General features: G+C 50.1%; 1 protein-coding gene across 1 annotated transcript in view; it reads right to left on the bottom strand.

Moving 5' to 3' along the window:
* The window catches only part of LOC121192139 (semaphorin-6D-like), a 49,382-nt gene extending 35,934 nt beyond the window's left edge, over positions 1 to 13,448 (bottom strand). The window contains exon 1 of the mRNA XM_041053712.1: positions 13,219 to 13,448. The gene's annotated coding sequence lies outside the window, so the exon portion shown is untranslated. The remainder of the gene's footprint in view (positions 1 to 13,218) is intronic.
* Between the last annotated feature and the right edge of the window lie 1,065 nt (positions 13,449 to 14,513).

Here is a 14,513-nt window from a genome sequence, read left to right as displayed (position 1 = left end):
AAATTCACGGAGTCGAGCAGAGAATCAAACAACGCTGTCGCTCAGGACTCGGGCCTGAAGCTGAAATGGCTCAGTGGTTAAACAGAGTCAAAACCGAAAACTCGATGGGAAACAATTTGAAGTTTATTGCTGGTGAAACATCATAAAACTGAGCTAACAGAGAGAGGACGGGATTAAAACAGACTGAAGGAGAAGACGTAAAATCATGTGTGAGACAGGAGACGCAGCAGCTCACATGCAGATGCAGAGCGGGGACGACACGCTGTCTCATTTCCCCCATAATCCTCTCATTTGTTTCCTGCATTTCACTAATTTCACGTTGCTTGCGATATATTTCTCCACCCAGAAGCAGACGCTTGCTTCACATCTCAGCTCTAATTAGCTGCTTAATTGGGAAACTAAAATTTAACAGTTTGCTTCAGAGCGACAGCCTGAGGCGGTTTCACTTGTCTTCAGACGGTGTCTCACACAGAGCCGAGTCTGAGACAAATTACTGTTCCTGTTCCTGTCCAACCCGACAGGAGGCGGAGGAAACCCGAAGGAGCACGGACGAGTCTCAACTCTGTTTCTATCAAAACCAGAAACCGAAACATACAAAGGAACTTTTCTTCAAACAGCTTCACCAACACTGAAGACAGGATTCTGGGCTCTTACTCTGAGTGGTCGGCCGTTGGCTGAGACCTAAAGACCAACCGAGACCATGTGAGACCGACTGAGCCTGATGGGAACAAACCACGGACGGTGTGGGACACATTGGCTTCACTCTCCAATACTTAATAGTTAAAGGTAAGAAGGTGACAGAGACTGAAACTGTTTTTTTATTTCCACATGAACATGATCCTTCATCTGGAGCGGTCTCTGAGTCCACCTGAGGACTGAGTCTCTGAGTCCACCTGAGGACTCTGAGTCTCTGAGTCCACCTGAGGACTCTGAGTCTCTGAGTCCACCTGAGGACTGAGTCTCTGAGTCCACCTGAGGACTCTGAGTCTCTGAGTCCACCTGAGGACTCTGAGTCCAGTGCTCCATCTCCTTTAGCTCCGTGTTTGGTCTCCACCAGCTCCTGAGGGAAACTTCTGGCTCTTCAGCTGCTAAATGCTGCTCCATGTTCAGCAGCTGCTCGGAGACAAACCTGATCAGTGTCTGTGTCCTGAGCCCCGTCCTGTCCGCTCGTAAACCTGGACGTCCACGCTGATTACCGATTCACTTCGTTATCGTTTGTGGTTAACGAATGTTTGTGCTTGGCGGCTGAATCCAGCAGCAGCCACTGGAACCTCAGAGCGCACAGGAGAGTCGGTGCTGCTGCCGCTCCATTACTCTCCACGATCTGTGTGTCACTGCAGAATACTGAGTCACTGGAAGCTTCACATTTAAATCACAGCCGACACACAGAGGCGCTACACGCCATTACCCAGCAGCCCCTGCAGCGCAGCTCTGACATGTGAACACACAGATTGAACAGGGTCGGCTCATTAACATCCTGCAGCCTCAGTCTGAAACCAGACCAAACCAAACCACATCTATTTGTCTCTATTAGCATCTTGTAAAGTTAGCACACACACACACACACACACACACACACACACACACACACGCACACACACACACACACGCGTGCTCTCTCACAGCTTCCTGTTGACTTTCTGATTGGTTTGAGCTGCCCGAGCTTTCAACCACTGAGAGGAGAAACTTCACACTGAGACTCAATCTAATTCTGTCGACCTCCTTTCATTCACTCGCTCCACCAACGTTCCTCCTTTCAGAGAAAATCTTTTCTTCTGCTTCACCGAGGAGCACGTGGCCACCGAGGCGGAGGCCGGGATTATCTGCTGCAGGAAGCAGGGCTGAGGGGTTTCAGGGTCTCACAGAGGACCTGCAGGACCTGCAGGACCCGCAGAGTCCACTGGAGACCAGCGTGTTGAGCCCAGTCAAACATTTAAATTCAGAATCGGAAAAAGCTGTGGATGTGAAGCTCATCTTCACTTTAACGTATTTATTTGAAAGACTGTGGAAGTTTCTTTAACGTGGTCGTTCTGTGTGTTTTACTGAAACATGGAGCTTTACACAGACAGAAATCTAACCAAGCTACCCACAGCGTCCCCTCCACTGATGATGGCCGCCGGAGAAGTGAGGGATGGAGCAGCAGATGAGTGGAGACCGCCGTCACGCTGAAACTGAACCCTACATCACAGGAACGCCGGCGGCGAGCCACTCATCAGAGCCGAGCACAGAATGAAGAGCCTCCATCATTACTGGTGCAAATGAAGCTATTATCTAACTGCAGGCCAGATAAGTGACTCACTCCCTGCTCTCCACACTTCTCTGGTCCTCCTGAGGCGGCGGTGAGGTCTACGGGGTATCGAGCGGCTCAGACACGGACGGCGGGGCTCGGAGCTTCAAAGCTCACCAACCATCACGGAAAAACTCTTATCAGTCATATCGCTGCAGAGGTCTGCCGCAGCTGTCAGTGGAAAATAAAATAGAAGCGAGTCTGTGAGCCTTTGGGTGGCGAGGAGGACGGCTGAGTTATGGCTGACGGCGGCCTGCAGGTTCGAGCAAATGAGCCGAAAACAGCTTCGGAGGGAGGAAGGCGGGCAGCAGGGGAGAAATTAGAAATAAAAAAAACAGAAAGAAAAGGGAAGGAAAGAAAATCATGAAAGAAAGAGACGCAGCAGCATGAAGGGTGTGTGTGTGTGTGTGTGTGCGTGTGTGTGCGTGTCTGTGTGTGTGGGGAACAGATGTGCGTACAGAGGCGACGCAGGCCCAGACAGAGCTGCAGTCAAATTCCTGCTTCATGCAAACGTGTTGGTTGAATGAGATTTGATTGTGATTTGATTGCCGGCGAGCAGCAGAGGAAACGCTGCTGCAGCCGGAGCCTCGCCGACCCTCTGCGTCTGAAACAGCCACGGCACGAAGAACGTTTCACTCACAGCAGATTTCTGAACAGTTTGGGGACGAGTTCCCAGACAAACACCACATTTTATCACTGCTTTGATGTAAATGTTACAGGACGGGATGTGATTTAAACAGCTGATTTCCAGTGAGTCAATGGGTGAATGAGTGAATGGGTGAATCGAGGAGCCTCCCTGTCACACTGTTTGTTCAAATGGAAATCAAACACATATATTAGCATCGGCGCCGACGCAGGCTGCAGCAGAGTGAAGCTAATCCACAGCACGAAACGCTGCGAGCATCCGGCAGAGCTCGTCCTGCTTCACGCTCACACGCCGCAGCCTCCCCGGGTTCATACGTGTAAATCTGCTGCTGCTTCCTGCAGGAAAACTGGCACATCTGTCACCTCATGCAGATTTACTGTACCACTGCTAAACCCTCAGCAGGTTAGGACACGCACCGCACACGCACCGCACACGCACCGCACACGCACAGCACACGCACCGCACAGCACACGCACCGCACACGCACAGCACCGCACACGCACCGCACACGCACCGCAGCTTCAGCTCTGACGGCTGACCTTCAGCATCATCACACATTTCTGCACAGACGGTTATGATGAGTCCTCGAATGAAGCAGAAGACGCAGCTGAATTAAAGACAGCGTGAAGACGAGCTGAGAGGACAAGCTGTGAGGACGAGCTGTGAGGACGAGCTGTGAGGACGTGAGGAGTGTTAATGAGTGTGTAAACGTCTCAGCCTGTGAACACAGAGCTAACTGAAGCTTCATTCACAGAGAGGACGTCTCAGCAGGTAGATGTGTCATCGTGCAGGTGACGTCTCTCACCTTTACTCTGCTGCTGCGTCCCAGTTAGCTGTGTTCACACTGCGCTAACGGCACAGTTAGCTGGTTAGCTACGCAGATCAGCGACCTAACAATCTGATATCTTCAAAATAAAAGAAAACAGGATCACTTCCTGTCCTCACCGCAGCAACACAAAGAAACGACAGACGCACAAAGAGGAGAATCACAGGTGCAACAAACACACAGTGTAAAGAGTCTTTAACCCTCGGCTCACACACACACACACACACACACACACACACACACACACACACACACTGCTCTGTCTCCTGCAGCAACAACAGGTAAATCTGCTGCTCATTAACACACACACAGGATTTAGGCTAATCCACACATTGTTCTGTGTGTGTGTGTGTGTGTGTATGTGTGTGTGTGTGTGTGTTAGAGCGACTGAAACAAAGGTCACTGGATGAACCTTCCGGATAAAATGGATAAAGATACGACAAAAAGAAGAAGATGAGCCGACAAACAACGGGAGCAGAGAGCTTACACAGACACACACACACACACACACACACACGCTGAGACACACACACAGCTTGAGTGTGAAATGCACTGCAGCCGCCCTGCACATGTTTGGCAGCGGGTAGATCCTGGTAGCGTGGAGGTCAGCCAACACACACACACACACACTCACACACACACACACACACACTCACACACACACACACACACACGGGTCAGATTAATGGGTTTGCTCCCACATTCCTGAAACACTCGACATCGAGCCAAGAAAACATGTTGAAACAAATCTCAGGTGGCGAGCTCGCTGACGAAGAGCAGAACGACGGCGCGGCGTCACGAAGCTGAATGTTTCACATTCCTGAAGCTCAGGAAAAAATCGCTTCTCCTTCAGCGCAGAGTCTGCATCTTTCATCAGCAGCTGGAGACACCGGGGAGGACGCCGCGGACGAGCAGCTGATCAACATGGCCGCCCTGATGTGTTCCTCTGAACTGAGGGAAGCAGAAGCTGCTGACCGAGCAGAACAGAGGAATATTAAACGTGTTCCGCTCTGAACGTGAAGCGCTGACGCCAAACTGCTCAGCAGGCTGCGCTTTTTCCAGCTTCCTGTGGCAGACGTAGGCCGTCCCGCAGACGTAGGCCGTCCCGCAGACGTAGGCCGTCCCGCAGACGTAGGCCGTACCACACAGATCCCTGACCCCAACCCGCTTCAACATGAGCCGGACTCCGTCACCACCATTTATTTTTTGTCTGGGACAAACTGTTGGACCCTCACAGCAACATGTCCGTCCATAAACCCACGCTGAGTTTGGCTCAAACCAAAAGGGAAAAAGGGGCTGAGAGAAAAAAACAGTTCACCGTCAGAAACAAGACACAAAAACAAGAGACAACAGATCCGAAGGCAAGAAGAGGTGAGATTTAGGAGGAGGGAGGAGGGAGGAAGGGGGAGGAAGAGGAGGAACAAACGATGCCCTGAAGAACAAACAATCCTCCCAGATCTGTCCCTCCATCTCCCCCCGAGCTCCCGACCATCACAGCCTCTGAGGCAGATCCACGCTGCAGGTAAAACACAACACGGCTGCTGATCATCAGACGAGTCAGCGCGGACGAGCCTGAATATCTGGGCCTGACGTCCGTAAAGATTCAGCTGCTCCGGTGAATTTTACAGCTGTCGACGCCTGACGTGGTGAAAACATGAAAGTTCAGTTCCTGAAGCTGAAAGTTGATCAAACCCTGGATGTTTAAAGGAACACGGGGATGTAAACGACCGATCAGGAGCTCTCCACAGATGATCGGTTCACTGATCAATAACACAGCCCGACCCCACACACGGACGCACATCCATCATAACAGACCTCAGATTTTACTCCAGATCTCACCAAGCAGAGGACGGAGAAAGTCGAACTGCTGTGAAAACTTTTCGTACCAACGTTCACACCTCGGCTGTGAATTTTCACACAACTCCCACAGAAACTGAAGCACTGTCCCCCGTCTTCACAGCAGGACGTCGACCAGCTGTCCCCAGAGAGACAATAAATATGGTTTGACTATTGTCCTCGTGTCCGAGAACAGGAGCTTCACTGAGATTCACTTTAACGTGTTTTCTGCTGTTTTTTAGGTCGAGGTTCAAAGTGGACTCAGACCACACCAGCACTCTCCTGACCCTGTGACCTCTGACCTCTCTACTCACCCTGGTCGTGAGACAGACGAAATGCCAGGTCTCTGCTCTCATACAAAGAACAGAGAACCGGAGAGAACGGAAGCATCTGCTGCTCACGAGCTGGTGTGACCTCTGACCTGATGATGCAGGTGAGGTTTTCTTCACTGTGCGAGCGGCAGCGGCGGCTCTCTGAGCTGACTGATGGAGGAAAACGTCTCTTTTATTTCTCTCTTCATGTTAATATCCATCCTCTGTCATCTCTCCGCTCTCTCCTCATTTTCTTGTCTCTGCTTCTCTAATTTCCTCTGAGCCCTGCAATTTATTTTGAAAATCACTTTTCTGTGTGCGGCGGCTGCGGCTGAAGACGCTTCTGTCGGAGCACTTCCACTCTTCCACACAGAAACGTGACGGACCGCACAAACATTACATGCAAATGAGCAGGTTGTTCCGTCAACGATTCCTTTTCCTTCATGTGAAAAACCACTTTGATCAGAAAAAGGCAGAGAGGCTTTCTGAGGAGCCACGGCGTGGGTCACGCTTCCTGCTTTCATCTTCTCTGAAACAGCCCACATCACGCAAACACCACGGAGTCATTAACGTGTTAGAACCAACATGCACACCATCGCAGCACAGCAGACACGCGAAGCTGACGCTTCAGAGAACGAAGCTGTGAAAGCTGTGACTGTGCAGGTGGACAGAAAGACACCTGAGACATGTCACAGTCAGGAGACACGACATCAGCTGCCTGTCCACTCCACTCACACAACATCACACACACAGACACACAAAGAAACACACAGCATGCTGCTGCTCTCTCTCCCATTCTGCCTGCACCTCTCTCGCCCTCAGACCCTGACAGTCATGATGCAGATGTTGGACAGAGGCTGAAGACAAACACAGCTGCACTGTGCTGTGGGACATCCCTGCTGTTTACTGCTGTTTGTTCCAGTCACACTGTGAATGTCAGCGTAAAGGCACAACCCGCCCAAGATCTCCCTCAGTCAAACACCTGTCCAGGTGTGAGTGGAGAGATCTGCTGTGTCCTGCAGGATGTAACAGCTGAAGATGGACGGCTTTTATTTTGGCAGAGAGAGGAAACAAACATTTCCTGTGGAAGATAAAATCTTTGTTTCCGTCTAAATCCACATGAAGCAGCAGAGTGAAAGCAACACCAAAGCTCTCTGAGCCCTGTGGACGGCAAACACACGAGGGACAAAGACAGGGTGTCCCTGTCACCTCACACACCACGCCCTGAGAGTTTGTCTCACACCATACACACAGCTCCTGAGCAGGAAATCACAGGTGTCCTGCAGAGAATGAACCTGATCGGCTCTCTGCCACGTTCAGAGGACATCGTGTCTCTCAGTCCCCCTCTGTTCAGCTGTGCTCTGATGGCTGATACTTATCATTTATCAATAATTATTGATTTCATATATTTATCACATGATTGGAAACGTATCTGATCTCTCTGAGCAGCAGGAAGCTGCTGTGAGCCAGCTGTCAGTGCGCACACACACACACACACACACTGGACTCATCTCTGTCCTGGACACGGAGATGAAGCAGAGATCCATCTGAACATGAAGAGGATCTCCCAACATGCTGGGGTGTTGCTCCGCTGTAAAATATGCATGTGAATGTTTCATGTATAATGCAGCAGTTGTTTAGCATTCATGCATGATTCAGACGCTACAAACACACAGTGTGATAACCTGAGGGCCAAATAAACCGAGCCGCTGCTCCCTCAGAGGCCGATGTTTTCCCGCAGAGTGCAGCTGATCCCGGCACAGACCAGGAGACCAAACCTCACAGGCTGGCCGGGCTACAGGACGCTTCACACCTCGTCCCATGCAGCCGCACAAACGGCTTCAGTAACACACCAATCACGGCTCAACACACCAGCAGCAGCTCCTGTGTTCTTTGCATGTAACACGAATTCACGTTCCCAAACTTTAATCAAAAGGTTCGACTCCTTTTTTCCCCCGATGACCCAAATCTTCCCCCCGACTTTTTGTGCAACGTCCACTGTTTTCAGCGTGTTGCATCACGGTTACACTGCGATTTGCCCAAAAGTGTCAAGACAAGAGGATGGAGGGAACAGAAGACGAAAGAGAGGAGGAGGAGAGAGGAAGAAGATGCACTGATCCCCAAAGGTACGCTCGATTCATCACACTACAGCAGCCTGAAGCCACGGAGACGAGCAGAGAGCAGCGAGGGGAGACACACACACACACACAGACACACACACTCACACACACTCACACACACACTCACACACACACACACACAGACTAAAGGTCTGAGAACTTCCTGTCCTGTCTTCATTCCCTCGTTTTGTAGCACTAAGCGCTATAATAACATCACACACACACACACACACACTCAGAGTGAAAATAGTGTGTATTAGGATGGCCTGGTTTTCCCGACATGACCTCATCACTGTGTGTGTGTGTGTGTGTGTGTGTGTGTGTGTGTGTGTGTGTGTGTGTGTGTGTGTGTGTGTTCAGCCTGATGCAACTTGCTGGAGTTTCTAACATCAGTAAAACTACAGTGTCTCTCTCTCAGTGCTAATGAAGCTGTGGGAGGGAAGCGGGAGTTGAGGGGTGAGGGGGGGTGAGGGGGGTGAGAGACATGAAGACACACTGTGTTAATGAACACTAACACTACAAACTGCACACACTACACACTGTAACCTGATGGTGACACGGTCGTCGTGCTGCTCTCTCAGCGCGGCACACGCTCACCTGCTGCAGGTGGATTTGATGGATCTGATACCATCGCTCAGGTCCAGCACCGACGGCGGGGACGAGGCCCGGCTCGCGTTGGACCGGGCAGGGCTCAGGGGTCTGTGCGGGACAGGCTTCCACACAAAACTGGGAAAACCCCAAAACTGCTGAGCAGGGGCTGTCCATATACTTTTGGCCACATGTTGTGCATCAGCTTATGTGTTTGATTCCTTGTGTGAAGTCGGTTTCAGCATGGTCACACAGGACACGTCTGGGACAGCTTCTCTGTCCTCACACGGTAAATTCAAGCTTTGAACAGGTCCAGCTGTTCCTTTCCTTCTGTCCACATCACACTGCTGTGCTGTCCAACAACAGAGAGACAGACAAGACGATGAGAGACAGACGGAGTCCACTGTGACGTCTTCAAATTCAAAGTCCAGATCTGGTCGTTCATTTTCACACACGACGAAGAAAAGCATCGAATCTTTACGTTTAAGGAACCAGTGAACGTCTCAGGACAGGACGTCTCCCCTGTCCTCAGGACCGGACCGAGACCGAGGCCGGCTGCTGCAGCTCGGATCGTCAGAGCGGCTCCGGCGCCGTCTGTAAAACACCTGTCACTGAGCTGAGCGGAGTTAAAGGAACATCCCACCTAATATCTGACACACTCCGTAGGTTTATAACGTCCTCACACACAGAGAAACCAAACTATTGATGATTAATCACCAATTATCTTCAACCACGGAGAAGCAGATTCTCCTGTTACAGGAAATTCACACACTTCTTTTCAATCACGTCTCAAAATCCATCGCAGAGCTAAAAGGTTTCGTTTCTTATTGACATTTATAGCTGACTCATCATGAACACAGAGCTGCCGTCGGACTGAAACTTCACAGGAGCACAACCTGAGCAGCATGAAGCAGAGACGGAGACGGACAGCTTCTCCCAGGCAGGACGTTTGTCTTACTGTGACGCAGCAGATTCAGAAATAAGAAATTCATATCACAGCTGTATTTCACTTCATTTCTTTGGGCGTTTTAGATGCTCCACAGATTCGAAGGCCGTGTTTTCAAATACACTTTGTTCAGTACATTATTTTAAGCCCAGAGGGTTTAAAGAGTAAAAAATACAATACTGCCTTTATTAAGCCGAGCGAGCAGAGGCCAGGCACAACTGACCCACGCTGAAAACCTCAGACGGGGAACTGGTGTTCACCTGCAGCTCCAGCACTGGAAACCATTCCAGGGGAGAAGCTGGGAGCAGCTGGGAGCAGCTGGGAGAAGCCATCATGTGACAGGAAGTGAAATTTTATTGATTTTCTTTGGTTTGGAATTTAAGGACTGAAATTAATTGATATTAATCAATTAATCGATAATGAAAATAATCTTTATCTGCAGCCTGACAGATCGATCAGCTTATTGATCGGCTGCTAGCACTGGAAACGTAAACTCACATTTCACATGTAAAGTGTTTCCTGTTTCACAGCCTGTTTATTCTCCTCTCAACCTCCCTTCCTTCCTTTCCTTGCTTCCTGCTAGGAGACGAGACAAGACGGAAATGAACAGGAGGAATACATCATCACCGCACACACACACACACACACACACACACACACACACACACACACACACACACAGAGGATTAGAACAAAAGGCGAGTCCCGCGGCTCAGATTTGCACAGAGAACATAACAGCTGATGACATGCGGCAGTTTGGAGGCTTTCACAGCGACGCAGCTAATCTCCCTGCGCTGGAATAACATTCTCTCCGCTTCCTCCTCCTCGCCATCAGCCCGCCCACCGGGGACTCGCAGGTTATTGTGTCCAAACGCACCCCAAGGTTAACACACACAATGGACAGGCAGCGGTGAGCGGACGGCCGGGTGATTGGCTGGTCCGGTGACAGATTTGTGAGGACGGGGCTCGTTCACAGCCGGATTCAAACAACACAAAGAGACATTTTAGTTCACAACACCTTCACACGCCGTCAGAGTGAACAATGGAAGACCGAGTCCAGACTGGAGGGGGGTGGAGGAGAGGGGTGGAGGAGGGGGTGGAGGAGGGGGATGGAGGAGGGGGGGGGGGGGGGGGGTGTGCAGGGAAAACTGAGGTTAATCCTGGTTTATATCCTGAGTTTAACAAAGAAGAGGTGAAATTAAACCTCCAGGTCAGGATCACAGAGAACAACACGAGCTGTGACGGACAGAAGCAAAGATAAATATCCCAGCATGCACCGTGCCAACACCTGAACGTACATTATAACACTGTGATTCCTGTTTTTGGCTGATGGCTCCACCTAAATACGGTGAGTCGGACCTGATCATCTGGGCTGTAGTTTGGTTCCTGACCGGCAGGAAAGATTCCTGCTTCAGTCTGAAAACTTTGTGTAGCTCAGTGAAACATTGTCGTCATGGTTACAGGAAGCAGTGTGTAGCTACAGCACAGTAACAACCATGGTCACAGTCCAGTGTCCGGAACAGGAAACACGTAGTGTGTGTTTAAATATTGTTGCTGTTACTGCTCCTTATTTTTTGCAGCGGGGGGAAGAGTCATTGTTAATAATTCATTCATCATAAAACAGTTTTGGTCCACACAGGTACACAGGTACGCAGGTACACAGGTACGCAGGTACACAGATACACAGATACACAGGTACGCAGGTACGCAGGTACACAGGTACGCAGGTACACAGGTACGCAGATACACAGGTACACAGGTACGCAGGTACGCAGATACACAGGTACACAGGTACACAGAATCTGTTTCCTGTCAGTTTAACCTGATCAGTGTTTCCCTCAGTCTAACTCACTCACGGTGAAAGTGGCTGAGGCTGCTGACTCACTGCAGCTTCACTGTGGCTCCGCTGCCAAAAAGCATCAGTGTTGACATTAATAATTCAATATCCTGCTCATAATTGGCGGTTAATTGGCAGAACGGCGTCCTTCCTGAAGTGATGGCTGCGTTTCACCGACTCCGCTCCACTTTATTTCAGAGCGGTGATGAACGCACACACAGCGGCAGGACAAACCACGCCGACTGCTCTCTTTCCTCCCACAGCTCACCGACGACGCCGGGGCCCGTTCAGCGACAGGCCGATAACAGCCACTTAGAGACAATTTAGGTTGTTCACTCTGAGAATTTACCCCTAAATCCCTGATCAGAGGGTCTTATCTGCCCCCCCACCCCTCAGGGTGGGAGGGGCTGGTGTGGCGTTTACATGATGGTCCTGTGGAACTATTTTCCTTTTTTTTCAGGGTTTCTACATCTTGAAGAGACAAAGATAAAGAGCTGAGCCCCCGGTTCCAGCACAGGATCCGGATCATGGACTGAAGCTTCAGGGAAACGTGGAGTTTTCCACCTGCACGAAGGACGAGTGGCTTTAACACCAACAGGTCCGATCAATCAACAGACCACAATCATCAGCACCACCTGAACCACCTCCACCAAGAAACCATCAAAACCACGGAGCAGCTTCATCATGAGGTCTGGACTCCACCCAGGCCCAGTCTGATCCAGGTTTTCACACATTTCTCTTTGTTCCCATTAAATGTTCAGTAGGAATCCACAGCACAAGCTCAGTGTGTTGGTCTGAAAAGGAGTCAGATCAGGATCAGGATCAGGATATAAAATGTACATCATCAGGGCTGAAGCTGAATCAATGAAGCCATGAATTAACTGATTTCAATTGACAGGAAATTAAACAACTTTTAACAATCAATTATTTGTTTGAATCAGTGTGAATCACTCTGCTGCCGGCAGCTTCTGGACCGAGGAGGATTCTGGTTTCCTTTGTCCCAGGTGACAGTGATGCGGATCGGACACCACAGATGGACTGAAGATGCCAGTCTGGACCTCTGGAACCAGTTCACACTTTCATTAACCATGAATGAAAAACATAAAGACATTAGTCTGGTCAGAGACTGGAACCAGAACAAGACAAATACTGGAGCTGACTCGGATCTTGGATCAGCACCGTTAAAAAAAAAACGAGATCGCGATACTTCAGTTCTCAGTCCACCTGCGTCTGTCATCTTCCCCCTTACAGCAGAGAAGAGACAAAGACACAGAGACACCCTCACACACACACACACACACACACACACCCTCACACACACACACACACCGGATCCCGGCCGCTCTGCGGCTCCGGGTCCAAATCCAACCTCCGGTCAAACACAAAGCATGAGGAGCCAGAACAAGCCCGGTCCCGCAGAGCCCGGACCCGCAGAGCTCGGTCCCGCAGAGCTCGGTCCCGCAGAGCCCGGACCCGCAGAGCTCGGTCCCGCAGAGCCCGGACCGACCGTCAGAACAAAGCTGGAAGTTAAAGCGTCAGGACGCAGAGAGGATGACGGGAGGAAGGTGACCGGAGTTAATGAAGCCTCAGAGACCCGCCGCTGCTGCGCGTGCTGACCGACGGGTGACTGGCAGCCATCAATCAAAGGTACCGAACACACACGCGCTCCAAAGAGAGAGAGAGAGAGAGAGAGAGAGAGAGAGAGAGACACACACTCACTCACACAGCAAAGAGGCAAGTACCGGGGATGCGCGCACACACACACACACACACACACAGACACCGGGAGAAGCAGAAACGCCCGAAGAAGAACAGCCTCACCTTCCTGTGTCCACATCTCCGCAGAGACAGAAGACAGACGGGGTCCGGACTCCGATCCGTCTCCGTGCAGACCGAACACTCCGTTAATCCACAACAGCTTCGCTTATTTCCAAAAGAATCGGGACCAAACCGGCGGGAAAATCCTCCTCAGCCGCGAGCCGCTTCAGGTATAAATCCACCGCGAGACAGAGCTGACGGAGAGACACGGAGACCGCGACGGACCGCGCGCCCAGCCCCGGACCTAACGGCACACTGAGGCGTCTCTGAGCAGCCCAGCGGCTCCGGCTGCAGACCACGCCCCCTCATTATCATAACCGACCCCCCGCAGCCAATCACAGGGCGGGGGACCCCGCCCCGCTTCCAGGCTCCAGGACACAGCAGCGCCAGCTCAACACACCCCAGCTGTCGGCAGTCCAGGTGCATTGTGGGTAATGTAGGCGCCAGGTTTGCAAATCTCTGCTTCATCCGTCTTTAAAAACTGTCCATCCGTATACACATACACATACACATATATATATATATATATATACATGTATATACATATATATGTATATGTATATACATGTATATGTATATGTATATACATATACATGTATATACATATACATGTATATATATATATATATATGTATATATATGTATATAAGTAGCTGCAGATCCATTTTCTGGAAACCAAAGATTTATTGTCTCCCTGACAGTTACATCATACTAAAAATTAAATTTTTGAACTAAATATTTGGGAACATCTTCATTATTTCTGACAGTAATTAATATAAAAACCAACCTGACCAAAGGGAAATTTCTCCAGAAAGATTGTGGAAAACAAAACAACACAGTGTAAAGAAGGTAAACAGCACAGCAGTTACTGACAGTGTAACTACTAAAACTGCTACGTCTGATAATCAGAAGTCGGGCCTCTCCAGTGTGCTCTTCACGGGTGTAAAATGATTTCCACGAGGAAACTTCAATTAAATTTCCGGCCGACAAATTGAGTTTGTTTCTCTGCAGGATAATTAGAGGCAAGTGGAAAAAGGAAAGTGAAGGAGACGCCTCACACACAGCGCTGGGATTAGAAACCAAATCCCCTCTGTACTCAGCAGCCTCTCCGTCCGTCTGTCTGTCTGTCATCATGTCTTCCTCTCTGTTTGTCCTTCTGTAGACCCCCTCCCCCTCCCCTTCCTCCTCCATCTCACTGTTTATGAAAAACAACAAATTACAGGATATGAGCACCAGTGATGTCTGGGGAAATAAGCTTTTGATTGTGCTTGAGTTAGCGTTCCTGTGTGCCTGATTAA

Source organism: Toxotes jaculatrix, chromosome 13 (assembly GCF_017976425.1).
Source record: "Toxotes jaculatrix isolate fToxJac2 chromosome 13, fToxJac2.pri, whole genome shotgun sequence".
NCBI lineage: Eukaryota > Metazoa > Chordata > Actinopteri > Toxotidae > Toxotes > Toxotes jaculatrix.
Note: the sequence above shows the minus strand (reverse complement) of the source record. Positions and strands in the feature narration are given on the sequence as shown.